Here is a 26,550-nt window from a genome sequence, read left to right on the forward strand (position 1 = left end):
TTGAGACTCCTTCGGGTAGTGATAAAGCAGGATATCAAATCCAAACTCTTCTTATCTAGTGTTGTGAGAGAGGGAGAGAAACTCTAAAGCAGAGCCTTTCAACCTTTTTGGGTCCATGGCTCCCTTAACCAACTACGTTCCTTCTGTGGCACCTCTGTGGGGCTCAGGAAACCAGTTGTGTTGTCCCTTGCCTGCAGAGCTGGCAGCCTCTCGTCCTTTTTCAAACACCCTCCCTTGCGGAGTGTTCCCTCAGCCTCCTCTCCTCTCCCCTCTCCTCAAGAGTCCTCTGGGCAGCTGTGTGTCAAGGTCCGGTTCATGGGTGATCGAAGTCCCGGCAGGGGATGTCAGAACCGGGGGCAAGATGGTGGGATAGGAGCAGGAACGGGGGTCCAGAAGCCAGGAGTCAGGAAGCCAAGAGTCCGAGGGTCAGGAAGCAAGGAGTCACGAAGTCAAGGGTCCGAGGATCAAGAAGCAAGGAGTCATGAAGTCAGGGGTCCAAGGATCAAGAAGGAAGGAGCCAAACACAGCAAGGCAGGGAACGTGTTGCTATGGCAAAGAGCCAAAGGGAAATGCTGACCTTATATCCCTTCCCGGCTCTTGCCACCAGGTGCTGTGAGTTACCAATCGGCCTCACCTGTGCGACCATGCCTTGCCTCTTCAGAACAAACTTAGGAAGGCCCCAGTCCTGCAAAGTCCTATTGGTCACAGGGCCTGGCTCCTGCACGCACACCTGACACTGTGCACCTCCTCACACTGCCCCACATGGGCCTGGGAAGTACCCAAAAATCTCTTGTCCTAACTCTTGCTCACTGACGGGACAGCTCCCCTGCTGTTTCACCAAGCTTGTCCTGGAAGCAACTCTGTACTCTCTTGGACAACCATTGTGTCTTGTTTGCAAGATTCAAGTCACACACCTCTAGGGTTGGTAGGAATGTCCTGCTTTGGCAAAGCGTCTATTGAGTTTTGAGGGACGCGAAGAACGCCAATCCGTTTCTTAGCCATCTGCACATCCGTAGGCATAAGCTCTGATGATGACTGACATCATTCAAACTTGACTTCTCATCTGCCCATGATATTATTTTTCCAAGCAAGCAGATTTCTCTCCTTGGCTGAGGTCCTAGAGATTTCAATCTGAAGCGGAAGCCGGGGGATGTGCGTGTGTGTGTGGATTCTTCTCATTTGACTCCCTTCTTGGCATGAGATTTTATCTCAGTTGGTGACATAAATTTGACGCCACATTATAGACACCTGATACTGGATACATCTGCTGTCCTGTACTTCTAGGGAGGAGAGGAAAGTAGCAGCAATAAATTATTGAGAAACCTCAAGCGATAAAACTGATCAAGTGGTTTTGCTTGTGCTCTGCTGCTTCGTTCATTTATAAGGATACTTTTCAGGCATTCCTTCAAGGTTTTGAGGTGAGGTGGTTGTTGTTGATAAGGTTTTCTCCCCCTCCCTTGCATTTTTAATCTACTACAGTTTAAGAGGAAATTGCACATTTAAACCCATTTCGTTCCATTGGATAGGTCCCTTTGAGCTAAATTGGCTTAAATCACAGCTTAATTTGCACCAGCAAATGCAACCTTGGAATCTATTTTCAATGCCAGCACTGAGCTCTGGGACATATAATCTATCTATCTATATATACAGAGACCATTTTCTAACAGTCTCTCTCTCTCTTTGCCACACTCTTTAAAGCCTGAATTTCTGTGACACATGCCAGCTGAATTCAGCATGATGTTATGCAGCGAACAGGCTGTGGCTATGCAAACAGAAGCTATATTTCACGGATTCCCCATAGTACAGTGGTACCTCGGGTTACATATGCTTTAGGTTACATACGCTTCAGGTTACAGACTCCGTTAACCCAGAAATAGTACCTCGGGTTAAGAACTGTGCTTCAGGATGAGAACAGAAATTGTGCGGTGGCGGTGCGGCAGCAGTGGGAGGCCCCATTAGCTAAAGTGGTACCTCAGGTTAAGAACAGTTTCAAGTTAAGAACGGACCTCCAGAATGAATTACTTAACCTGAGGTACCACTGTTTGGGTCAGAAAGAGTTCCAGTCTCAAACTGAGTCAAAGTCAAGGCTTTGATTACAACACCCATTTTGTCCCCTGGAAAAAAATATCAGACCCCCTGTCACCCAATCTTCTAATACCATTGTATCTAGGGAAAAAATGAAATATATTGGGGTTTGCAGGTGAAAAAGCCAATGCAAAGTCTCCCTCATTTCCTCCAGAAGGGAAAAAAAAACTTTGTGTATCACTGCTCACATCATCTCCTTATCCTGAAGAGAGCTATATGACTCCCCTAATCCCAGAAATTTGGGGGTCATTATGGCTGGACTGTGATGAAGGGAAGGTACTCTGTACATGGTTAAAAGCAGGGATAGGCAAACTCAGCCCTCCAGCTGTTTTTTGGAACTACAACTCCCATCATCCCTGATCACTGGTCCTGTTAGCTAGGGATGATGGGAGTTGTAGTCCCAAAACAGCCGTAGGGCCGAGTTTGCCTATGCCTGGTTAAAAAGGTTTGTGTCTTTATTGCTACCATCAGACGTTCTGCAATTGTGCCTTGGCATAGAATCATAGAATCATAGAATCATAGAGTTGGAAGAGACCACAAGGGCCATCGAGTCCAACCCCCTGCCAAGCAGGAAACACCATCAGAGCACTCCTGACATATGGTTGTCAAGCCTCTGCTTAAAGACCTCCAAAAGAGGAGACTCCACCACACTCCTTGGCAGCAAATTCCACTGTCAAACAGCTCTTACTGTCAGGAAGTTCTTCCTAATGTTTAGGTGGAATCTTCTTTCTTGTAGTTTGGATCCATTGCTCCGTGTCCGCTTCTCTGGAGCAGCAGAAAACAACCTTTCTCCCTCCTCTATGTGGCATCCTTTTATATATTTGAACATGACTATCATATCACCCCTTAACCTCCTCTTCTCCAGGCTAAACATGCCCAGTAACTAGACAATCTGGAGTTAAAGCCTGGTGTAGATTGCGCCCTTGTCAAATCAATATGAGAAACTTAAAACATTCGTATGGATTTTCAGGCAGGTAATAAATTGATGGGATGGAAAGAGAATCCTACCAGTGCTAACCAAAACTTACCATAAATGGCCTCGGTCCAGTATATCTGAAGGAGCTTTTCCACCCCCATTGTTCTGGCTGGACACTGAGGTCCAGTGCCAAGGGCCTTCTGGCGGTTCCCTCACTGCGAGAAGCCAAGTTACAGAGAACCAGGCAGAGGGCCTTCTCGGTAGTGGCTCCCGCCCTGTGGAATGACCTCCCACCAGATGTCAAAGAGAACAACAACTACCAGACTTTTAGAAGACATCTGAAGGCAGCTGTGTTTAGGAAAGCTTTTAATGTTTGATGCATTACTGTATTTTAATATTTTGTTGGAAGCCGCCCAGAGTGGCTGGGGAAACCCAGCCAGATGGGCAGGGTATAAATATTATTATTATTATTATTATTATTATTATTATTATTATTATTATTATTCCCAGTAAATCTGCTTACGTCCAAATACAGTCATACCTTGGTTGACAAACGCCTTGCGAGTCAAACGTTTTGGCTCCCAAACACCGCAAACCCGGAAGTGAGTGTTCCGGTTTGCAAACGTTCTTTGGAACCCGAATGTCCGACACGGCTTCCGATTGGCTGCAGGAGCTTCCTGCAGCCAATCGGGAGCCGCACGCACCTTGGTTTCCAAACATTTTGGAAGTTGAATGGACTTCCGGAATGGATTCCGTTCGACTTCCGTGGTGCCACTGTAGGACTCCAGTTAAAACTGGGCTAAAAATGGAGTAACCTAAAGGTTTATTTCTGTTGGTTCTTTAAAAGTATCCAAGAACAACTGCAGTAATGGAAAGAACGAACTGAAAAATCACGCAGCAACCCAGGGGGTCAAACCAGGGCATTGTTCGTAGTCATGATTAAATAGACTGATAAGTGAATAAGTAATAACCTAATCTCGCGAGGGACTTGGAGGAGCCGGCATGAATTCCTGTGGCTGGCAGAATTTTGTGTGTATGTGACCAAATGACCTCTGGCTTTCATTATATCTGCTCCTATTAGGCAGGGTCTTCCCCCCCCCCATCAGTGCCTTAGTGAAAAATCAATGCAGCCTTTCTGAAGGGGAGAGGAGGAGAAGTTGGTGGAGGAGGAAGATGTGTCTTCCCTATACGATCAGGCAATTCTTGCTTCTTTGTTTAGTGAAGCTCATGGGACTCTTTCAACCTAAATTCCCCAAGCTTGTTTCCAGAGGTGATGCTTGGTACTTAGAAAAGCCCACAACACAAATCTGCATAATCATTGTATATGCTAATGTATAGATGCCTTATACCCCATAGATTAACTTTTTAAAAAAGAAAGAGAGAGGAACAGGAGTTTAGGGTGTTGTAAACAAAATCTCCCCCTTTTCCCTTATGGTGTATCCAAGAGCCCATATAGAGTCCTTACGTAGGTTCCCTATTGATAGGAGAAAATAACAGAGGCCAACCAGAGAATATTGAGAAGCAAAGCAGCTAGGAAGCCTGATCTTTATTAAACTGTTGCAACAGGGTGCTCCCCTCACACACAGGAGAGAGGAGGAGGGCATCGAACAATGGTGTGCAAGGCCTTATATATCCATTTTTAAAATTCCCTGCCACAGAGCTCCAGAACACCCCTCCATATATCATACATATATCACAGAAGGGGTGTAGCCCAAGACCACCCCCCACAAACATCATACCTACATCACAGAAAAGGCGGTCTACAACAGAAATTTGAATGTTCTTGTTTTTCCTGTCTGCCAGGTTGTCTGATAATGCCTTATCTGATTGCCTTTTCCGGTAGTCTGGCCATTGCTTTGAGATGGTAATTACTTAATTCCTGAGACAATGGGAAGGTTTTTCCACACACACACACACACACCCTTGCAGAGAAACATTGGGAGTTAAAATGGTTTCAGGACTGTCTTCCTGTGCTGCTTCAGGCATGACCTTTAAATGCCCCTCCTTGTCAGCACTTGTGGATGCTGTCTTATAAAACCCAATGAATGCCCCCCATCCCACCCCCAAGGCTTAATTCAAGGATGAATAAAAGCTGCACCCTGCTCTCCTGGCTTTTGAGATATTGGAAGTGCAAATCCTGGAGGTGGTTTGGCTTGCAAATACCTCCCCCTGTACTTCATTGCAATATCCATTCTGCTCAATACCCATTCTGTTCAACATACAGTCATACCTCAGGTTACAGACGCTTCAGGTTGCGTTTTTTCAGGTTGCGGACCGGAACAGGTTACTTCTGGGTTTCGGCAATCGCACTTTGCGCATGTGCAGAAGTGCTGAATCACAACCCGTGCATGCGCAGGCGTGCTGCTGCGGGTTGCGGACGGTGCGGGTTGCGGATGTGTATCCCGCACAGATCACATTTGCAAACCAAGCGTCCACTGTACTACAACATAGTTGCAATGTCCTGCCATGCCCCCTAGGCTCGGCACCCAGGCCAGTGGAATCAGTCACACTGCCCTAAATCTGTTTCTGCTCTCAGCAGCTAGCCGGGCACATTGGCAGTGACTGTGAAGTTCCTGCCTGGTTTCCCATCTCCTCTGCTTCTGCTGGGGCAGATTTGGGTTTTTCAGATTTCAGCAGCAGCTTGTGTGAGGCCAAAATTGGCTACCACCCCACCGCTTCTCGCCTTCTGTTCTGCTCAATTCGCTGCATCATAGTTGCAATGCCTTCTGGCAGGCATCCCCAAACTTGGCCCTCCAGCTGTTTCGGGACTACAACTCCCATCGTCCCTAGCTAACAGGACCAGTGGTCAGGGATGATGGGAATTGTAGCCCCCAAACAGCTGGAGGGCCGAGTTTGGGGGTGCCTGCCCTAGGGCATCCCCTTAGGCTCAGCACCTGGTCACACTGCCCAGTCACCTCTGCTCTTGTGGTCCTAGCAGAGATGGAAGGGCACCTGTTTAAGAGCTGGCCAGGAACCTGAGCAGTTAGTATGGAGAGCTCCCATTCTGAGGCAAGGATGTCCAGATATCAACCTATCAATCACATTCATATCCCACCTTTCCTCCAAAGAGCTGAAGGTGGTGTAAATGGTTCTCCTCCCGCATCATTTAATCCTCACAACAACTCTGTGAGGGAGGTTAGGCTGTGGGACTGTGACTGGCCCAAGGTCACCCAGTGAGTTTCCTGCCAATGCAGGAACTTGGACCCAGGTCTTCCAGGTCCTAGCCCAAACCTCCAGCCATTACACTACTCTGGCTATTTAAAATGTTCAGTAATATCCAAGGCAACACGATGACCAATACAACAATACAATATCAATATAAACTCTGACCATTTCGGCAGCGTTGGACATCCTAAAACAAAGCTTTACGGCTTGTTTTCACCAGATAAGAATCTGACCTATTGCTTCTTTCAGAGACTTGCATAGTCTACAAAGACTTTCAGAGACTTATAAGACTTACGTTTATTTGGTTCTATGTTTTCAAGAGAATCCACCAAGAGTTCACATTTTGAGACTTTCAGAGATTTATAAGATTTCGTATATGATTATATAAAGTTTATATTGATATTGTATTGTTGTACTTGGTCATCGTGTTGCCTTGGATATTGCTTATAATTGTTTGCAACACAGGGGTTTAATTCTTTGGTTACTTATTTAAAATGTTCCAGTGCCCCTTGCGAGGCTCAAACTCACAACCTTCAGATTATGAGGCTGATGTGTTGCCTCCTGCACTATCAAGGATTATGGCTCCTCTGGGATATCTGGCAATGCAGATATCTGCTGGAAGGTCTTGCTCCCTTGCTTCTCAACTGGGACTCTGAGGCCTGGGAAGGTCTGAACGCTGACAAAGTGTAGTTTTCTGGGGTCCCTGGAGGTAAAATAATGGCAACCCTCCAGCACACACACAGAGAGAAAGATGTAGGTGGTATTTGAAGTGGATCCACGCCTAAAGAACGACAAAGAAGAAGGGGTGGAGAAAGGAACTTGATAGGGCTATTGAGATAAAATTGGGTGCCTGTGTAATGATATTAAATAAATTAAGGTAATTGTGTGGGTATGTATAATACGTGAATTAAGGTGTGTGTTAGGGGGAGAAAGAGCATGCTTGGAATGTTGGAAGTTAATAGTGATTGGATAAGAATTTGAAAGGGAGTTTGAATGCTGATGGGGAACAGTTTAGATCTGTGGCTCCCTAACTTTTGGGGGGTCATTCTTATTCTTTATTGAATTTATATACCACCCTATACCCAGAGGTCTTGGGGCCGTTTAAAGAAAAGTTCAACATAAAAACCACAATATCACCTCCTTTGTTCCATAAACTCACTCCCAGTGCCCCCCACCCTATCAAAAGCATGATTAATAATAGCAGTTTGCATGACCTGCTAAGGAAGATAATGACACAATAAAATCAAAACAGTAACTATTAATTGCATAGGCATTCAAAATCCAATTAAACTTTTTTTTAGTTAAATCCAACAAGTTGATTGCTGCAGCGGTACCAGCTTTTCAAAGTCTGATAGACATTTACACCTCCAGTGCCCCCTGCCACCCACTTGCCACTTAGTGCCCCTCCTAGGTAATCCTACTACCTCTAGGGGAAGAGACCGCCTACTCTGGGAACCACTGGTTTAAAGAGTCTGGTGAATTTGTGACCAGGTGGAAGCTAGAGACAGAGAGAGGATTTGGATGGTAGCAGCACTGGTTTAGGATCACCCTTGTTATTTGCTGTTGCTTTATTTGAGAAAAAGCAGCAAACGAGAGAATACAAAACTGGAACCACATGCTTCACATAAAAAACATATTTATTATTTCCTTTTTAATAAATGGTTGCACTGTACCATATGCTTCTTGATTGGCTGTGTTATAGGTGAGAAATATTCATAAGTACCTGTGGTGGAAGCAGGAGCAAAGGGAATTTAGAAATACCTAATAATAATAATAATAATAATAATAATAATAATAATAATTTATTTATACCCCGCCCTTCTGGCTGGGTTTCCCCAGCACTCTGGGCGGCTTCCAACAAAATATTAAAATACAGTAGTCCATCAAACATTCAAAGCTTCCCTGAACAGGGCTGCCTTCAGATATCTTCTAAAAGTCTGGTAGTTGTTTTTCTCTTTGACATCTAGTGGGAGGGCGTTCCACAGGGCGGGTACCACTCCCGAGAAGGCCCTCTGCCCGGTTCCCTGTAACTTTGCTTCTTGCAGTGAGGGAACTGCCAGAAGGCCCTCGGCGCTGGACCTCAGTGTCCGGGTAGAACAGGGGTCTGTAACCTTTAAGACAAAAAGAGCCACTTGGACCCGTTTCCGAAGGAAAAAAAACTGGGAGCCGCAAAACCATTGCGACATTTAAAACAAATATATCTCCGGAGCCGCGATCTGACAGCGGGCGGGAAGGTGACGTTGGGACGGTGCGTGACTAACGCACGCAACCACCCCCATGCGACGTCACAGCCAGTACAGCGCTCGCCACAGTGGGGAGTGTCGGGGCGCACAATGCGCCTCCTCCCCTCGCTAGTATCCGCCCCGGAGTCACGGCAAAGGTGTAAAAGAGCCACATGCAGCTCCGGAGCCGCGGGTTGCAGACCCCTGGGGTAGAACGAAGAGGGTGGAGACGCTCCTTCAGGTATACTGGACCGAGGCTGTTTAGGGTTTTAAAGGTCAGCACCAACACAATGAGACTCTTCATTGTGGATTTGGGCCCTGCGTTGGGCAAAAATGTTCCTGCATTGCAGAGGGTTGGAATGGATGACCCCTGGAGTCCCTTTCCAACTCATATCATTCTATCATTCTGTGATCTAAGAAAGAGTGAGAAGGTGCTACAGGAGAGTTGAAGGGGGTCTTGTTGTTCTGTGCTTGTAGACTATGCCCCCTTCTCTGACCTGACCCTAACCTGGATTGGTGGCTGTGTTTTATAGTTTCTTGGCAACCATAAATGGTTCTTCCCACCCAAAAGCCTGTTACTCAAGGATGCCAAGACCAAATTCAACTCTGGAAGGAGTCTATGTCCCTCCCTGCTTTTTCAGTCAAAACAAAACAAAATAAATAAAATTAAAAAATTCCTTCCAGTAGCACCTTAGAGACCAACTAATTTAGTTATTGGTAAGAGCTTTTGTGTGCATGCACACTTATTCAGATACACTGAAACAGAAGTCACCAGACCCTTATATATAGTGAGAGGGTGGTGAGGGGTATTACTCAGAAGGGTGGTGGGAATGGGTGATTGGCTGATAGGTGTGCTTCTTCAGTGATTTGGGAAACCACCAGCTCTTGGCTGAAAGATGCTTCCATCCCAAAAGGGAACAGCCAGGTCCATTCATGTGTTTAGGGAATAATTGGAGGTTATTAAGCAGTTAATTAATAAGGGTTGGAAGGGAGGGCTGCAAAGCCTGGCAAGGAAGGGAAGCAAAGTTGGACATTTATAAAAGGTTGTGAGAATGAATGGGGGAAGAGCAGGCAATGAAAGAAAATTGATTAGCAGGGGAACAAAGGGAAGCAGAAAACAGAGCTTCTGTTCCTAAGGCTGGGTTTGTTTTCCTCACTCTTGTTCTTTTTTCTTCTGAATTAAAGGGATTTCTGTTTTGCCTCCCAACAAACAGGCAGCAGCATTTACCACTGTGAAAGATGATGTGTCTTGCAAGTTAAGGAAAGCAAGGAAAGTATTACTCCACCCCCCCCCAAAAAAAAAATCAGGGGTGTACCAACTCCCTGCTGTGAAATCTTGCTATCTTTAAAACAAACCTATGTTTAAGCTTTCTTTGGAATTCCTCAGATCTGCAGCCAAGGAAGGAATCTCTAAATTTTCACTTATAACTATGCTGCTTTAGAGTCCTATGGCCATTATGTTGACACTGGATTTTGTGCAGCATTAGGAGTCAACAGAGTAGGCAAAGGGTTGCTCACTCGATTTCTTTTGAAAGGTTAGCGGAAAGAGTCAGGGGTGGGCTGCACAAGCCACAGTCTGTTGTTCATGGCATGATTCAATACATTTATTTACTTTACGTTACTTTATTTTTTAAAAATAAAAATATCACTGCAACTCAGAAGAAGGTTTGATTCGATGATGTCACCAGGTCAAAACAAATTGAAAGGGTTGATACAATTCTTAGAATCATAGAATTGTAGAGTTGCAAGGGATTTCAAGCGCCATCTAGTTCCACCCCCTGCAATGCAGGGATCTCAGCTAAACAACAACAACAAACCTATGGTTATGTGAAACATACTCGATAAACACACAAGACGTAACAGGCTGTACTTTTGAATAAATAAGGTATACTAGTCATTGTACTGGGATGTGGGTGGCGCTGTGGGTTAAGCCACAGAGCCTAGGACTTGCTGATCAAAAGGTCGGTGGTTCGAATCCCCGTGACGGGGTGAGCTCCCATTGCTTGGTCTCTGCTCCTGCCAACCTAGCAGTTCTAAAGCACGTCAAAGTGCAAGTAGATAAATAGGTACCGCTCCGGCGGGAAGGTAAGCAGCGTTTCCTTAAAAGTGAGATGAGCGCCGCAACCCCCAGAGTCGGCTACGACTGGACCTAATGGTCAGGGGTCCCTTTACCTATACCTTTATTCATTGTATCAAATTGTAGATTACAACGGAAGTCTCATAAAGTTCAATGAAAAAAGCAGAAGACCCAGTGGATCAGTTCATTCTCTAGTCAGTTCATGCATAAGGTCCATACATGTATAAGTGTCTATTCCACCTGTCTGTTCATAGAGTCCAATAATCCACATGAAGAGTTGTTACAGTTCCACAGAATCCTTTCACAGAGTCTAAGACAAGGATTTCTGGAATATTAGCCTTGTTTCGCCATCCTAGGCCTCATCAGTAGAACAAGCATATGTAATATTACAGGATAGTGGATCTTATAGCATAGTAGTGGTTGCATCCCACTCTCAAACAGTTCTTACTCTCAAGAAGTTCTCACTGATGTTTAGTTAGAATCTCCTTTCCTGGAATTTGAATCCATTGGTTCGGGTCCTACCCTCCAGAGCAGGAGAACACAAGCTTGCTCCATCTTCCATGAGACAGCCCTTGAGATATTTGAAGAGGACAATAGCATCTCCTCTCAGTCTCCTCTTTTCCAGGCTAAACATACTCAGCTCCTTCAACTATTCCTTATACGGTTTGGTTTCCAGACCCTTGATCATCTTGGTTCTTATGTCTTGGTTATTCGGTCCTGCAGGGAGATCTGGTTAGCTAAATTCATTTCTTAGCAGCGTATAGAGAGATTAGAATTCCCGAAACAGAAGCACCATGCTTCAGTGCCATGTTTAATATGAACCATCAAATGTGTCATTCAGTACACTTTTAAGAATATGCTTTTATTGAGCTTAGATATTAAAATATTCACTCTGATTTAATGTTTGTCCCTTATAGTAGCACTAACCCTGCCATTGATCCGCTGAATGCCATCATTACACATACTTAAATAGACTTACCATGATCCCCTACCAAATGCTACAAACTGATGCCCCAAGGGCTGAAGCTGGGATCTTCTGCATTCAAAGCATGTGCTCAAATACTTGAGCTTTGACTCTTATTCTCCCCCCTCCAGCTGCATGAACTGTCAATCAACCCCTTTGCTGGGTGGAGGAACACAAGGGAGAAAACTCCTTGGCTCTGCCTAACCGCAACTCCCTCCCCATCCACATTAGACTTTCAAGGGCTTTCTGGGTTTGGTACCTTAAGAACAAAGAAATGTGAAATTCTACATGGCTCCTTGGAACTGTAGCTTCATCTTCACTGGATTTTTTTAAAAAAGGAACCTGAATAAATAGCTGTGAAGAACAGGTTGTGACTCACCCAGTCAACACAGCAAAGGTTTTTTAATTGATTAACTGTCTTGCTTTCAACCGAAGAAGCCATTAATTAGCCATTTAAAATAAATATTACAGTTTCGACGCAGGCAATGATTTCAAGGGGCTTCCATGGAGACAGAGCTCTCTCAGCTCAATTACATGGGCAAGTCAGAATCCATCATCGGGTGACATGTCACTTCTAGCTGTCCTTCCCCTGAGGAGTTCAAGATGGTACACCTGGGAATAGCCTGTTTGGATCACCAAGGCTTCCTGGGAAGGTGGTAAATAAGTCTGAGAGAGAGCTTGACTCATGGGTCAACCAGCAAGCTTTGTGGCTGAATTCCCAACTGCTGAAATCCCAAATTCTGAGACCCAGTTAATCTGTGGGCAAGGTGCAGGGTGATGAATGGAGGCAGTCTAGGGACGCAGTGCATTGACAAAGATGTTCATTCAGGTCTACTTGGTTTGAACTGCTGGTCATGTCTGGGCAAGACCTGTAAAGACCAGCTCTGCTGTGAAGGAGAGCGGAGAAGTATGCCCAGGTGGCAAATTTTGAAGTGCTATTAAAGGGCAAGAAAATGTTGATTGTTTAATTTATTGTGGTATTTTCAACAGTGATCTTGAACATGTGTCCTTGTGTCATGGTTAGTAAAATGGGTCAAGAGTTGCTGTACTAAGGGACGGAGAATGGCATGCAAGATGAAAAAAGAGGTGACCTTAATAGGCATGGGAAATTCTCTGTGTACATCAGCTTGAGCTCCTTGAGGAGGATGAAAGTGTAATACAAAGCGGTACTGATTAATTGAGAGCCACTGTGGTTTAGTGGTTAGAGTATTGGCCTAGGAACTGAAAGACCAAGGTTCAAATCCCTACTCAGCCATGAATCTCCTTGGGTGACCTCAGAAACCTAACCCCCCAGGTTGCTGTGGGGATAAAAAGAGGGAGGAGATAACCATTTATGCGATCTGGAACTCCTTGGAGAAAACGTGGACCAAATGTAAAAGTTAGAGTGCATTTTGTCATGGTAATGGAAGGATTTGTGTGAACCACCATTTAGAAGGGGGAGTAATTCAGGCCTTGTGCAGATGCTTACAGAGTGTTGAAATAAGTGTTCAGTCTATAAGAATTTCTAAGTGCCCATGGTCCCATTTGCACACCCCTGATATGACCTGCATCCTTCATTTGGATGTCCTGTCCATCAAATTAGATAGAATTTGAGGGTTTTCCTAAGCCTGAGGTCTCACAGGGTTGCATCCAGCTAAGTTCTACACAAATTAGAGAACCTCAATTAGCTCACTTGATAGAGCCTGAGACTCATAATCTCAGGGATGTGGGTTTGAGCCCCATGTTGGGCAAAAGATTGTTGCATGGCAAGACCCTAAATTGATCTTCATGTTCCCTTCCAACTCTACAATTCTATGATTCTAAGATGGACTCCTAATCCCTTTTATATGGGAATTAGCCCTACTGAGTTCAATAGGATTTTCTGTGTAGGCATGGTTTAGGGCTGCACCGTTCAGTAATTTCAATAGGTCTACTTGGAGTTTGAATAGTGGTGGGTACAACGACCCACTTGAGACTCAGATTTCCAGGTTTCTTCTCTCTTTATGGACTGCCAGTGATTAATTTCTCCCCACAGTCACCTGGCTCCACCAATACCCCAAGAGAGAAAGGAAAAGGGTTGGGGAGAGACTGTAGGTTGATTAGGTGGCTGATAATCACTCTTTTATGTGTGTATTGATCTGTATGTTACATCATTAGTCACTTTCAGCTTTGCTTTGAGGCATTAATTAGCAAGCCTGCCATTAGGGGTGCTGAATAGCTAAACCTTTCTTTTTGGATTTTGGCATTAAAAAGGAGGGGGGAAGGGTTGGAGAGTCTGTTTCTTGATTTGTCTAGGAACCTGAGCTGTGAACTGTCTGTGATACATTTCTATAGTTTCTGTCATGCATATTGTTTGCATACATTATCTGAAGATTGTTCTTGATCATGGGGTGGTGGTCAAAGTGGCAGATAATGGGGGGGGGGATTAGGAGTTTTTTACCCACCACTGATTCACTTTTAGAATAAGAAATTGAAAATGCATTTTTAAGAAATTAAAAGGTTGAAAATAGGTGACATTTATATATGCTTTCATATTTAATATTTCTTTGGCTTAATAATAAAAACTTGCAGAAATGACCTGTTATTGTTGTCCAAAATGCACTTCAAACCAGACAAATATTGTGCTTCCATTCTGATTAGTCATCCGAGGTCTGTGAGGCTACACACAGAATACTAGTTCACATTAGATTATTCACAATGCTAGACTTCTAAGAGCAGTTGTTGTTGTTGTGTGTAGAACAAGGTCCACTCACTCATCCAAAAGGATTTCACCCCTCTCCTCCCCCCATGCACCTCACACCCCTAAATGTGCTCTGGAGACTTCAAGGAACCCCAATACCAGGTTTAGAGGGTGCAAAGTGTGGTGTAGTGGTTAAGAGCGGCAGATTTGTAATCTGGGGAACTGGGTTCGCGTCTCCGCTCCTCGACATGCAGCTGCTGGGTGACCTTGGGCCAGTCACTCTTCTCTGAAGTCTCTCAGCCGCACTCACCTCACAGAGTGTTTGTTGTGGGGGAGGAAGGGAAAGGAGAATGTTAGCCGCTTTGAGACTCCTTAGGGTAGTGATAAAGCGGGATATCAAATCCAAACTCTTCTTCTTCTTCTTCAAAGGGTCACATGGGGGAGGGAATTAAAATCCCATTGTGTAAGTGGACCACATTCTCAGCATGCATACCCCCCTTGGCACTATATTGAATTCCACACTTTGAACCTCCTCATCTCATTCCCAATGCTTTGTTTCCTGTGATGGTGCTCATCATACTGCTACTTCACATTCTCAAATCTTGCATGGGTTGGGAATCTCCAGGTATTGTTGGGCTTTCAGACCTCATCACACCTGCCCATTTGCCATTCTGGTTGAGGCCGATGGCACCTGGAGTCCAAAAACATCTGGAGGGCTACAGGTTCTCCATTTGTTGTTTTGTTGTCATTTAGTCGTGTCCGACTCTTCGTGACCCCATGGACCAGAGCACGCCAGGCCCTCCTGTCTTCCACTGCCTCCCGCAGTTTGGTCAAACTCATGCTGGTAGCTTCGAGAACACTGTCCAACCATCTCGTCATCTGTCGTCCCCTTCTCCTTGTGCCCTCCATCTTTCCCAACATCAGGGTCTTTTCCAGGGAGGTTCTCCATTGCTATGGGCCAAATAGGAGCCTGCCTGCTGGAACAGGCCAAAGGCCCATCTGGACACAAGGAAGAACTTCTTCATGCAGCGCATAGTGAAACTACAGAACCAGCTCCTGCAGGAGGCAGTGATGGCCTCCAATTTGGACGGCTTAGAAAGAGGATTAGATAAATTCACAGAGGCGAGGACTGTTGATGGTTACTTGCCATGATGTCTATGCTCTGCCTCCACATAAGGCTCTCAGTAGCTACCAACCATGAAGACTATGTTCTTCCTCCACAGTTGGAGAAAGCAATGCTTCTGAATACCAGTTGCTGGAAACCATGGGATGGGATAGGGCTCTTGTGCTCAAATCCTACCCGTAAGCTTCCAGCAGGCACCTGGTTGGCCAATATGAAAGCAAAATGCTGAACTAGATGGGCCACTGGCCTAATTCAGCAAGCTTGTCTTACATTCTTATGTCTTGTCATGAATAATGCACCTCTATATTAAAGAAGGGACGCGGGTGGCGCTGTGGGTTAAACCACAGAGCCTAGGACTTGCCAGTCAGAAGGTCGGCGGTTCGAATCCCCGCAACGGGGTGAGCTCCCGTTGCTCAGTCCCTGCTCCTGCCCACCTAGCAGTTCAAAAGCACGTCAAAGTGCAAGTAGATAACTAGGTACCCCTCTGGCGAAAAGGTAAATGGTGTTTCTGTGCGCTGCTCTGGTTCGCCAGAAGCAGCTTAGTCATACTGGCCACATGACCTGGAAGCTGTACACCGGCTCCCTCGGCCAATAAAGCGAGATGAGCACCGCAACCCCAGAGTCGGCCACGACTAGACCTAATGGTCAGGGGTCCCTTTACCTTTACCTTTTATATTAAAGAAAGAAGTATGAATATTGTTCCTCCTTCCTTCCTTTCTACCCATTTCCTTTCATTGTCCCTTCCTGAGATTCAGTCATGCCCTAGTTCGGTTTTCAGTGAGTAAGGCGTACATAATTGTGGAACGCATCTGTTTTAAAGTTCATATCTAGAGAATTTGCCTAGCAGTTAAGTTGCAAGCTTTGATTCATGCTTTTAATATAGAGGTGTTTGTTGTTCATGATGGTAATAATAACAATAATAATAATAATAATAATAATAATAATAATAATAATAGCCATGATAAATCTAGCGAGAATTTGTTTTATGCTCTGCACCCAGAACTTTTCTGAAGAACCATCTGTGCAGACGCATCACATCCAATTATGGTCGTATGCGAGTAAACAGTATGGAAGATTCTGCTCAGGGCTGCAAACTTGTCAGAGTTCATAAGCTTGGCAAAGAGGTTCAGGCCTGCGTTCAACAGCTCTGTGGGAGCCATGGAAGTAAACAGCTCAGGAGACATATGTTTGGATATGAGTAGTACTTTTCACCCCTTGGAGGCAGTTTTATAAAAACACAGTGGCTCTGCTCTCCCAACAAGGGAAATGGCTGCATTCTGAACAGAAATCCAAGGGCATGCCTAGTGATACACCACTTCGCCTTCGCCATGTTAGGGGCTCAGAAAGGAAGGGCTGTGATTTCAGTGGTAGTTATGCATGTGTTATATACAGATGGTCCTATATTCGCTCTTGTCTATCAACAGTTAAGAGAGCTGGGAAAGTTCTCTGTTGGAGACTCCAGATAACCACCACATATATTAGGGAGAAATTTGCAGAACCTGCACATACTGTAGGTAGATAGAGAGGTAATAGAATGATAGAATTGTAGAGTTGGAACGGACCCCAAGGGTCATCTAGTCCAGCCCCCTGCAATTCAGGAATCTTTTGTCCAATGTGGGACTCAAACACATGACCCTGAGATTAAGATTCTTATGCTCTACCAACAGATAGATAGATGATAGATTGATAGATGATAGATAGATAGATAGATAGATAGATAGACGATAGATAGATAGATAGATAGATAGATAGATAGATAGATAGATAATGATGATAGATAGATAGATAGATAGATAGATAGATAGATAGATAGATAGATAGATAGATAGATGATAGACATAGATAGATAGTTGATAGATAGATGATAGATAGAGATGATAGATAGATAGATAGATAGATAGATAGATAGATAGATGATAGATAGATGATAGACATAGATGATAGATAGATAGATAGATGATAGATGATAGATGATAGATGATAGATGATAGATGATAGATGATAGATGATAGATAGATAGAAAGAAAGCACTGGATAGAGAGATAAAGAAATAGAGAGATGATAGCTATAGATGATAGATAGATAGATAGATAGATAGATAGATAGATAGATAGATAGATGATAGACATAGATAGATAGTTGATAGATAGATGATAGATAGAGATGATAGATAGATAGATAGATAGATGATAGATAGATGATAGACATAGATGATAGATAGATAGATAGATGATAGATGATAGATGATAGATGATAGATGATAGATGATAGATGATAGATGATAGATGAAAGATGATAGATGATAGATGATAGATGATAGATGATAGATGATAGATGATAGATGATAGATAGAGATGAAAAATAGATGATAGACATAGATAGATAGATGATAGATGATAGATAGAGATGAAAGATAGATGATGGATAGATGATAGATGATAGACATAGATAGATATATAGAGAGAAAGAGAAAGATGATAGATAGATAGATAGATAGATGATAGATAGATAGATAGATAGATAGATAGATAGATAGATGATAGAGATAGATGATAGATAGATAGATAGATAGATAGATAGATAGATGATAGATAGATAGATAGATGATGATGATGATAGATAGATAGATGATAGATATAGACAGATAGCGATAGATGATAGATGATAGATGATAGATGATAGATGATAAATGATAGATGATAGATAGATATAGATAGATATCATAAAAATGCTTTATAATTTACAGAAAGGACAGCCCAAGACATTTTGGCACCTAAGATTAAGTGCAAAATGGTACTTCCCTCCTCCCCAGGGAAGAAGGGGTGAGTGAAGCTTTACATCAGGAACAATGGAGGGAAATAAAGATCTATGTTGGAATCTGCTGCCCCTGTGGACCCTGCTGCCTGAGGCAATTGCCTCATCTTGCCTCATGGGTGGGCCAGCCTTGACTACCTTATAGGTGAAGAAGCAGCCTGCAGAACTGCATACAAAAATGCACCCTAAAATACTGACTAATTTTTGTGAGGACTTTTTTTTTTAAAGGAAACTGAATTGTGACTAAGAGTGGAAAGATAAGAAACAGAGAGAAGTTGGAAGTGACAGATTTGCTCATCCCTAGTTGGAACGTGACTTAATTTTTGCACATTTAGAAGGAGAGGAGGCGGGGAATACAGCAGAGTTTTCTGCATTTGTGCACAAGACACTTGGATGTCTTGTAGGTGGTACATACGCTTAAGTGCCTTTCTTTACTTTCCCTCATGCTTGTAAGCCATACCCTCTGAGAGGTGAACAGCATCCAGCAGATTTTAAGTCAATTAGACCCGTTTTCCCCTCCCAGCTATATATATATATATAAACCCTCTCCTGACCTTGGATTAGTTCCTCCTAAGCTTCTGATTGCATTTTGATTGTGGCTGCATTGAATTTTGAAGACAAAGAGCACCCAAACTGGGATGCTCAGTAGTTACCTTCGTCACACCACACAAGCTTTTTGTAAGGTAAAGGCATGTGTTTAGTTCACTCTGAGGTGGTAAACCTGAAAATGATTTGGGGTGGCAACATTTGGGATGAACTGGCAGATGAACCGGCTTGTACAGAAATAAGTGTTTAAATATTCCAAGAAGGACCTGATAGACTTTGTGCAGAGAGCAAAATCCCCTTCCCTCTTTCTCTAATAAAAAGGTAAAGGTAAAGGGACCCCTGACCATTAGGTCCAGTCGTGACCGACTCTGGGGTTGCGGCGCTCATCTCGCTTTATTGGCCGAGGGAGCCGGCGTACAGCTTCCAGGTCATGTGGGTAGCATGACTAAGCCGCTTCTGACGAACCAGAGCAGAGCACGGAAATGCCGTTTACCTTCCCGCCAGAGTGGTACCTATTTATCTACTTGCACTTTAATGTGCTTTCGAACTGCTAGGTTGGCAGGAGCAGGGACCGAGCAACGGGAGCTCACCCCGTCGCGGGGATTCGAACCACCAATCTTCTGATTGGCAAGTCCTAGGCTCTGTGGTTTAACCCACAGCGCCACCCGCGTCCCTTCTCTAATAATATATGAACATAAAAACATAAGAAGTGTTTGCTGGATCAAGCCTAAGGCTCATCTAACCCAGTGACCTGTTTTCACAGTGGCCAACCAGATGCCTGTGGGAGACCCACAACTAGTATAACTTGGGATTACCCCATGGAGAGTTGATTGGCAATAGGTTCAGGACAGACAAAAGCAAGTATTTGCCAATGCATAACCAACCTCCCACATCCAGTGGCGTAGCAAGGGTTGCCAGTGTCCAGGGCTGTGAAGAGGGGATTGTGGAAGGGAAACAGACAGAGCTTGTGTGCACATTCTACTGCCCAATGGTGTCTGCGCCACCCATAGGATTGCAACTGCAGAGATAGGAAAAGAAGAGTCATTCCACTGTCTGGAGAGGTTGCTTCCTAGTTTGCATGGAGAAGCCGTTTTCAATGGAGCCCAGTGACAGAAGCACACAGCTGTATTGAGGCAGCACCAGGTGCTGAAATTTCAAGGCCCTAACAATTTTGTGCCCAGGGCACGGCAAAGAACTAAGGCAGGCATAGGCAAACTCAACCCTCCAGATGCTTTGGGACTACAACTCCCATCATCCCTGACCACTGGTCCTGTTAGCTAGGGATGATGGGAGTTGTAGTCCCAAAACATCTGGAGGGCTGAGTTTGCCTATGCCTGAACTGGGGTATGATTGCTGTGGTTCCCATCTTTGAACGTTTCCTGTCACTGCCAAACTCATTTTCTCTGATATCTGCAGCAGATAGGCAGCTGTGGACAAAAGTGGGCTGGCTGAGAACAAATATTTCATCTGCCCAGTAGCAGATTCAGTCCTACAGAAGTAGCTCTCAAAAGCTGTTTTTATCTGATCAGTCGAGCTGAAGCAATATGCCTTGTCCTCCCTGAGGTGACCAACCTCTTTCAGGGCTAAGGGCTAGACCACTTCAGACTACTGGTGGGGCCTCATATGACAGCGTAGTGCTCCTGGGAGGCAGGAGATTCCTGCACTCAGAAAAAATACCGTATTGGGGAGAAGTCTTGACTAGAACAAATCAGTATAACATGCCAGATTTCTCTGTATACAATTGTTGCTTTGGTTTTGTTTTCCCTATGGAGGAGCATCAAGAACCTAAGAAGAGATATGATGGATCAGGCCAAATAGCCCATCTATCTAGTTGTCTTTGTCCATGGAGTTTTCTTGGCAGGGATACTGGAGTGGCTTGCTGGTTCCTGCTCCAGGAAATATGGTCTGAAGCTCAACATCAAAAAAACTAAGATCATGGCCACTGGTCCCATCACCTCCTGGCAAATAGAAGGGGAAGAAATGGAGGCAGTGAGAGATTTTACTTTCTTGGGCTCCATGATCACTGCAGACGGTGACCACAGTCACAAAATTAAAAGACGCCTGCTTCTTGGAAGCAAAGCAATGAGAAACCTAGACAGCATCTTAAAAAGCAGAGACATCACCTTGCCAACAAAGGTCCGTATAGTTAAAGCTATGGTTTTCCCAGTAGTAATGTATGGAAGTGAGAGCTGGACCATAAAGAAGGCTGATTGCTGAAGAATTGATGCTTTTGAATTCTGGTGCTGGAGGAGACTCTTGAGAGTACCATGGACTGCAAGAAGATCAAACCTATCCATTCTGAAGGAAATCGGCCCTGAGTGCTCACTGGAAGGACAGATCCTGAAGCCACCTCATGAGAAGAGAAGGCTCCCTGGAAAAGACCCTGATGTTGGGAAAGATGGAGGGCACAAGGAGAAGGGGACGACAGAGGACGAAATGGTTGGACAGTGTTCTTGAAGCTACCAGCATGAGTTTGACCAAACTGCGGGAGGCAGTGGAAGACAGGAGTGCCTGTCTAGTCCAGTATCTTGTGGCCAACCAGATGCTTGGAAAGCCCCCAGGCATGATCTGAGTGCTTTCCCCTTCTGTCCCCCCCTCCCGGCAATTGGTATTAAGATGTATAACTGCCTCCAGCCATGGAGGCAGAACCTCACTTCCTTCATGGCTAGTAGCCTTTTGTCATATGAGTCTGCATTTGCAGACTGAAGACACAGAAACAGTTTGATCATACTCACCCACCGATTAAAGGGTAAGCCTTTGGAACCTGGCTTTATTAGGGAGATACATTTTGCAGCAGAGGTAGGCAGATTCTCCATGTTTCCTTGCATGGAAATCCTTCTGTTTCTTTCCTAAGAATGTCCACTGTAGTCCGCTGAAGCTCCATCTAATGTTTCATTCAGAAGGTGCTTTATTCGTCTCTCTCTTTCTCTCTCTGGTGCTGCATTGCAGTGTCACACTGTGTGGAAGGCCGAGAGGGGACTGCAATTTCTGGGGCCTTTCCAGAAACTTGTTTTCAGATGCAATTAAATGTGCACAGATTTAATCCTTTGTTCCTGTGGCTCAAGAACTCCATCTATGAAGGTTGCTCTTCTGTTTCCCCAGAATTCAAACCACTGTCTTTATTCCCCACCCCAGAAATATTTCCCACTCATATTTATCCACACTCCAAAGGACCACATTGGGTGTTCTATTATCCACTAGGGTGTTTGCACCCCACTGAAAAGCTTCCCCTGAAAGTGGAAATCACTCTGGGTGGTATTTAATGTGGTGCAATGGACAGCAATTGGAAAGAGGAAAAACCAACCCTTGCCCTTCACAATTGCTTTAGGTGCAAATCAGGTATTTTTAGATCCCCAAGTTGATGCTTTAGCTGCACATATTGTGAGATGATATGTGGAATGTGGATTTGCATGACTTATAAGCACATATTGGCTAGTGTCCATGATGTCACCATTGAAGACTAGCGTTAAGGTGCTACAGGATCTTATCAATGGCCACTAGTCCACTGTCAGAGGTATAATGGATTGAATACCAGTTTCTGAGTGGACTTGGAAAGCAGTAAAATAATTCTGGCAGATGATATATAATGAATCGGGGGGGGGGGGGAGAGACTAAAAGCAACATTTTCTAAGAAACCAGAAGCTTTTCTTAAGGACTTTTAGATGTCAAAATTCCAAATGACCAGAAGAGACTATTTATGTACACAACTACTGCTGCCTGGACATTATTAACCTAGAGATGGAAGAAAGCACAGTCCCTACCAGGGAAGAATGGTAGAACAAATTGATGGACTATGCTGAAATGACAAAATTGACCATTAGAAATCAGGAAGACCAAAATTTCAAGGGGAAAAATATAAAATTTATCTAAAAAAAATCATTGTAAACAAGTAGGGTTGGAATGACACCTGTAGCTAAAAGCTAGGCTATGGTTTTATTAAAGCCTTAACAAAATTGGATTAACAGGGAAGATGCAGAAGAAAAAGTTAATATAAGGACCCAGGAAAGGGGAGGAGGGAAGTCAAAGGGAATTTATAGATTTTGTTTTATTTGTTCTCTTTCTGATTGCTTGTAAATATGAAAATCTAAAAATAAACTATATATATTTAAAAAATGAATGCTAGTTTCTGGGACTCACAAGCGCAGAGTGTTGCTGTTGTGCTCATGTTCTGCTTCCGGGCTTCACAAGGCCCCCAGTTGGCCACTGAAAACAGGATCCTGTCTGACATGGGCCTCTGTCCTGATCCAGGAGGTCTCTCCTTTTGTTCTTATGGAAGGGAATAGCAAAAGTAACCCTTTTGACCATCCACTTCCTTATAACCTCTTTTTTTGGGAGCCAGTGTGGTGTAGTGGTTAAGAGCGGTGGACTCGTAATCTGGTGAACCGGGTTCGCTTCCCCGCTCCTCCACATGCAGCTGCTGGCTGACCTTGGGCTAGTCACACGTCTCTGAAGTCTCTCAGCCTCACTCACCTCACAGAGTGTTTTTTGTGGGGGAGGAAAGGAAAGGAGATTGTTAGCTGCTTTGAGACTCCTTAGGGTAGTGATAAAGCGGGATATCAAATCCAAACTCCTCCTCCTCCTCCTCTTCTTCTTCTTTACTTCGACCATGACTACTGCCTTCCATCATCATCAGTTGACAGTATCAGTGATGGACCTTGGAGTCTCACATTTCAGCGGCACCCTGTGTGAAGCCAAAATCCAGTACGCCCCTGCCTCTCACACTCCATTCCAAATTGTAGTTGTGGTGTCCCCTGCAGCAGCCCTGAGGCTCAGCACCTCGATAGACTTATCCTCCATGAATTTGCCTCATCCTCTTCTAAAGCCCTCAAATTGGGAGGGCATCACAAACTTTGATAGTAAAGTTGCTGGCATTCTCTACAGCACCTGGATAGGTGATTTTCAACCATTGTAGTGATGATCAAAAATAAGGTGTAGGTGGTGGTGGAGGAGAGAAAGAGAAGTCTTTATTGTGGGCTAAAAATTCAGAACAAAAATAGCACGGTTCCATGAATACAACTGCGAGTCATAAGACAGGTGATTAAAGCACACTGGGAAACACTGTCTTTTCCTTCATCTCTTTCCAATTTATCTGCAACCAGAAAAGAAAATGTTAAACGCTAATGGCAGTAGAATAAAGTCCCGTGTTCTTATTGGTGGTGCCAGGACAACTCTGTAACCATGACAACATGCCGTTCAACTTATCTCCTATAAGATAATGATCTTCTGTTTTTCTACCCAAGCGTCACCCATTCTTTTCTGTGTTTTCCAGAAAAATGCTGATTGCCCAGTTCAGAAGGGGTGGGGTGGGGTTGGGGGTGACATGAACTGCTTGGACACCTATAAGTGGAGTCATCAGTCTGTAATTCTTCAGGTGGGATAATGTGTTTAGTGGTTATGAGGCTGCATTTAACATCCTCAAGGCTTTTATTGGCTTCTTGAGGATCTGGAGAAGCTTTTTGCTTGGATATCAGACATGGAGTGGTGAGTGCACAAACATCCCTCAGCGAGCATAAGGGGTGCAATAAAGTGCAACCAATTCCTGCAGGATTGTACTCGTGCATCCAAGCAACTCTCATTGGCTGGATTGCTGGGGATAGGGAGTGCAGTATCAGCAAGGAACTAGGACTAGATCAGCCTCCAGCAACATGAGGACCTTCAGACGTTTTGGACCAGTCTTAGCCAATGCTGGCTAGGGCTGATGGGAGTTGTAGTCAGATTGGTGAAGACAACAGAAGATAGAGGCAATCCTCTGGGTTCTTAAATCATTAGTACAGTACAGTGGCACAACATTTATTATTGTTAGCTTTTTTGAGGACACATCAGAATCACTGGTAGAATTTTCAGCACCCTCACTATTCCCCGATTTTAATAACAATATTTTTTTATATGCCACCCATCTGATTGGGGATGCCCCAGTCACTCTGGGTGCCTTCCAGCAATTATGAAACCTATACAGGGCTGCCTTCAGATGTCTTCTAAAAGTCAGATAGTTGTTTATCTCCTTGACTTCTGACAGGAGGGCATTCCACAGGACGGGCACCACTACTGAGAAGGCCCTCTGCCTGGTTCCCTGTAACCTCACTTCTCACAGTGAAGGAACCACCAGAAGATCCTCGGAGCTGGGCCTCAGGGTCCAGGCTGAGGAATGGGAGTGGAGATATGGTCCCAGTGGCTGATCTCAGTCACCAGTCTAGCAGCTGCATTCTGGATTAGTTGCAGTTTCCTTCAAAGGTAGCCCCATGTAGAGCGCATGAGAAACCATGAGAATTGAATGCATATAAACCCAATATAGGATTGCAGAGTCAGTTAATAGGCCAGTGCTGCTGGGTGGGCAAATGAAGGCAGCACCCATCTATCAAGGACGCACATGAAACCAAACCAGGAATTTGACCAGAACTGTGCAGGCAAGGGAGAAGAGTAACAAGTAGAGAACTTGTCTCAGGCCCAGCCAGCATGGTCAGTGCTCAGGGATGATGTGAGTCATGATCTAAAACATCTGAAAGACACTAGACTGGAGAAAGCTGGAGTAGACACTGTAAGGTTAGATAGACTCATGCTCTGACTTCGCATAAGTTCAAGGTACAACATTCACCTTGCATGCAGAAGGTTCCAGGTTCAGTCGCTGGCATCTTGAGGTTGGGCTAGGAATGTCCCTGTCTGTCTGAAACCTTGGGGAGCCAGTGAATGTTGAGCTAGATAGAGTAGAGATCTGACTTGGTGTAAGGCATCTTACTATGCGCTTGTAGTTTATGTGCATGTGGAGTCTGCAAGCAACCCATTATTTGGCTAATCGTAGCAATTAATCTAACACCCCCGTGGTTTGCTTGATGTTCGTAACTGGCTAGAGAATTGCAGAGATCTGAATAAACTTGCATGGAGTGTAAAAGCAACTCCCAAAATCTGTTTAGTTTGCTTCAGCTGTGCCTTCTTAATGCATTAGGCAACAGAATCCTCCAAATGATCTGCTGTTTAGATAAGCTGAACTAAAATAGCCCCTCTTCCTGGGGAATATTTTTGAATGCTTGATCTGCCAAAGGCAGACTTTTTTCTTCTTTTTTTTAACATCAACCAACATTTACTTTCTGAATTATGCATGATTCACCAAAACAGTTGCTCTTGGCAGTTGCTGCTCAGCAGGAAATTCTCTTTGAGTATGTTTCCCCCCAGTCTTCTTAAAATTAAAAGTGAGTTGGACAAATGTACCGGGACGACATTTGTTTGGGTGAGAATCTGTCTCTTTCTATAGGCTCCTTCCAGGCTACACAAGGCACTTCTGAGTGGAGATGTGCAATGCAGCTCGAACTGAATGGTCGAGGAGAAAATAGGAGACAGGAGGATGTTGGGAAACCAATTAATTCTGCAAAATAGATAATAATCTCTAGTTTTGCAGTCTGCCTTAGAAACCATGGGCACTTAAAGCAAGACTGTGCAGCAGGACCTGCCAAATCAAACACCATCCATGGTTGGCTGCTAATTGGATGACCTCCCCATTTTTCTTCTACACTCCAAGACAATCAGTCAAAATAATAAGTTTGCTGAGCTTCTGGTGGGCCAAGGATTGGGTAGGCCAACATTAAAATTACTGCACTGTATGTGAAAACACTTGTTCATCAAGGCTATTGTACCAAGAGGTCACTCAGTGGCACTTGGAGACTGCTGCTGACAGACTCTGATGATTTACTGCAGAATGCATGTAGCATTAAGAGCTGTGTACAACGGGACTCTTAATGTTCTGAAACTCCAGATGCTTCCAAATGACCTGTTGAGTGAGTATTATAATGATTTTGTTTGCAATGAGGTTATACGATGCTGGGTACTTAATGAGGATTCATTCTGATTTTTGTAAGAAGCTAGATGATGTTGCATCAAAGCAAGTGTCCTACATACCATTTTCACTGCATCCCCTTCCTTGCTTTCCTTATTGCAAGAAAGTCAGATTAGTTGGGTGAAGAGAGAGAAAGGGGGGGGTATTCACTGGA

At 44.3% G+C, this 26,550-nt stretch overlaps 1 protein-coding gene across 9 annotated transcripts in view; it reads left to right on the top strand.

Annotated features, from left to right (window-relative positions):
- ADGRB1 (adhesion G protein-coupled receptor B1) overlaps positions 1–26,550 on the top strand; it is a 385,256-nt gene that overhangs the window by 67,645 nt on the left and 291,061 nt on the right. The window lies entirely within an intron of this gene.

Source organism: Podarcis bocagei (assembly GCF_964188305.1).
Source record: "Podarcis bocagei genome assembly, chromosome: 8".
NCBI classification, from domain to species: Eukaryota; Metazoa; Chordata; class Lepidosauria; order Squamata; family Lacertidae; genus Podarcis; species Podarcis bocagei.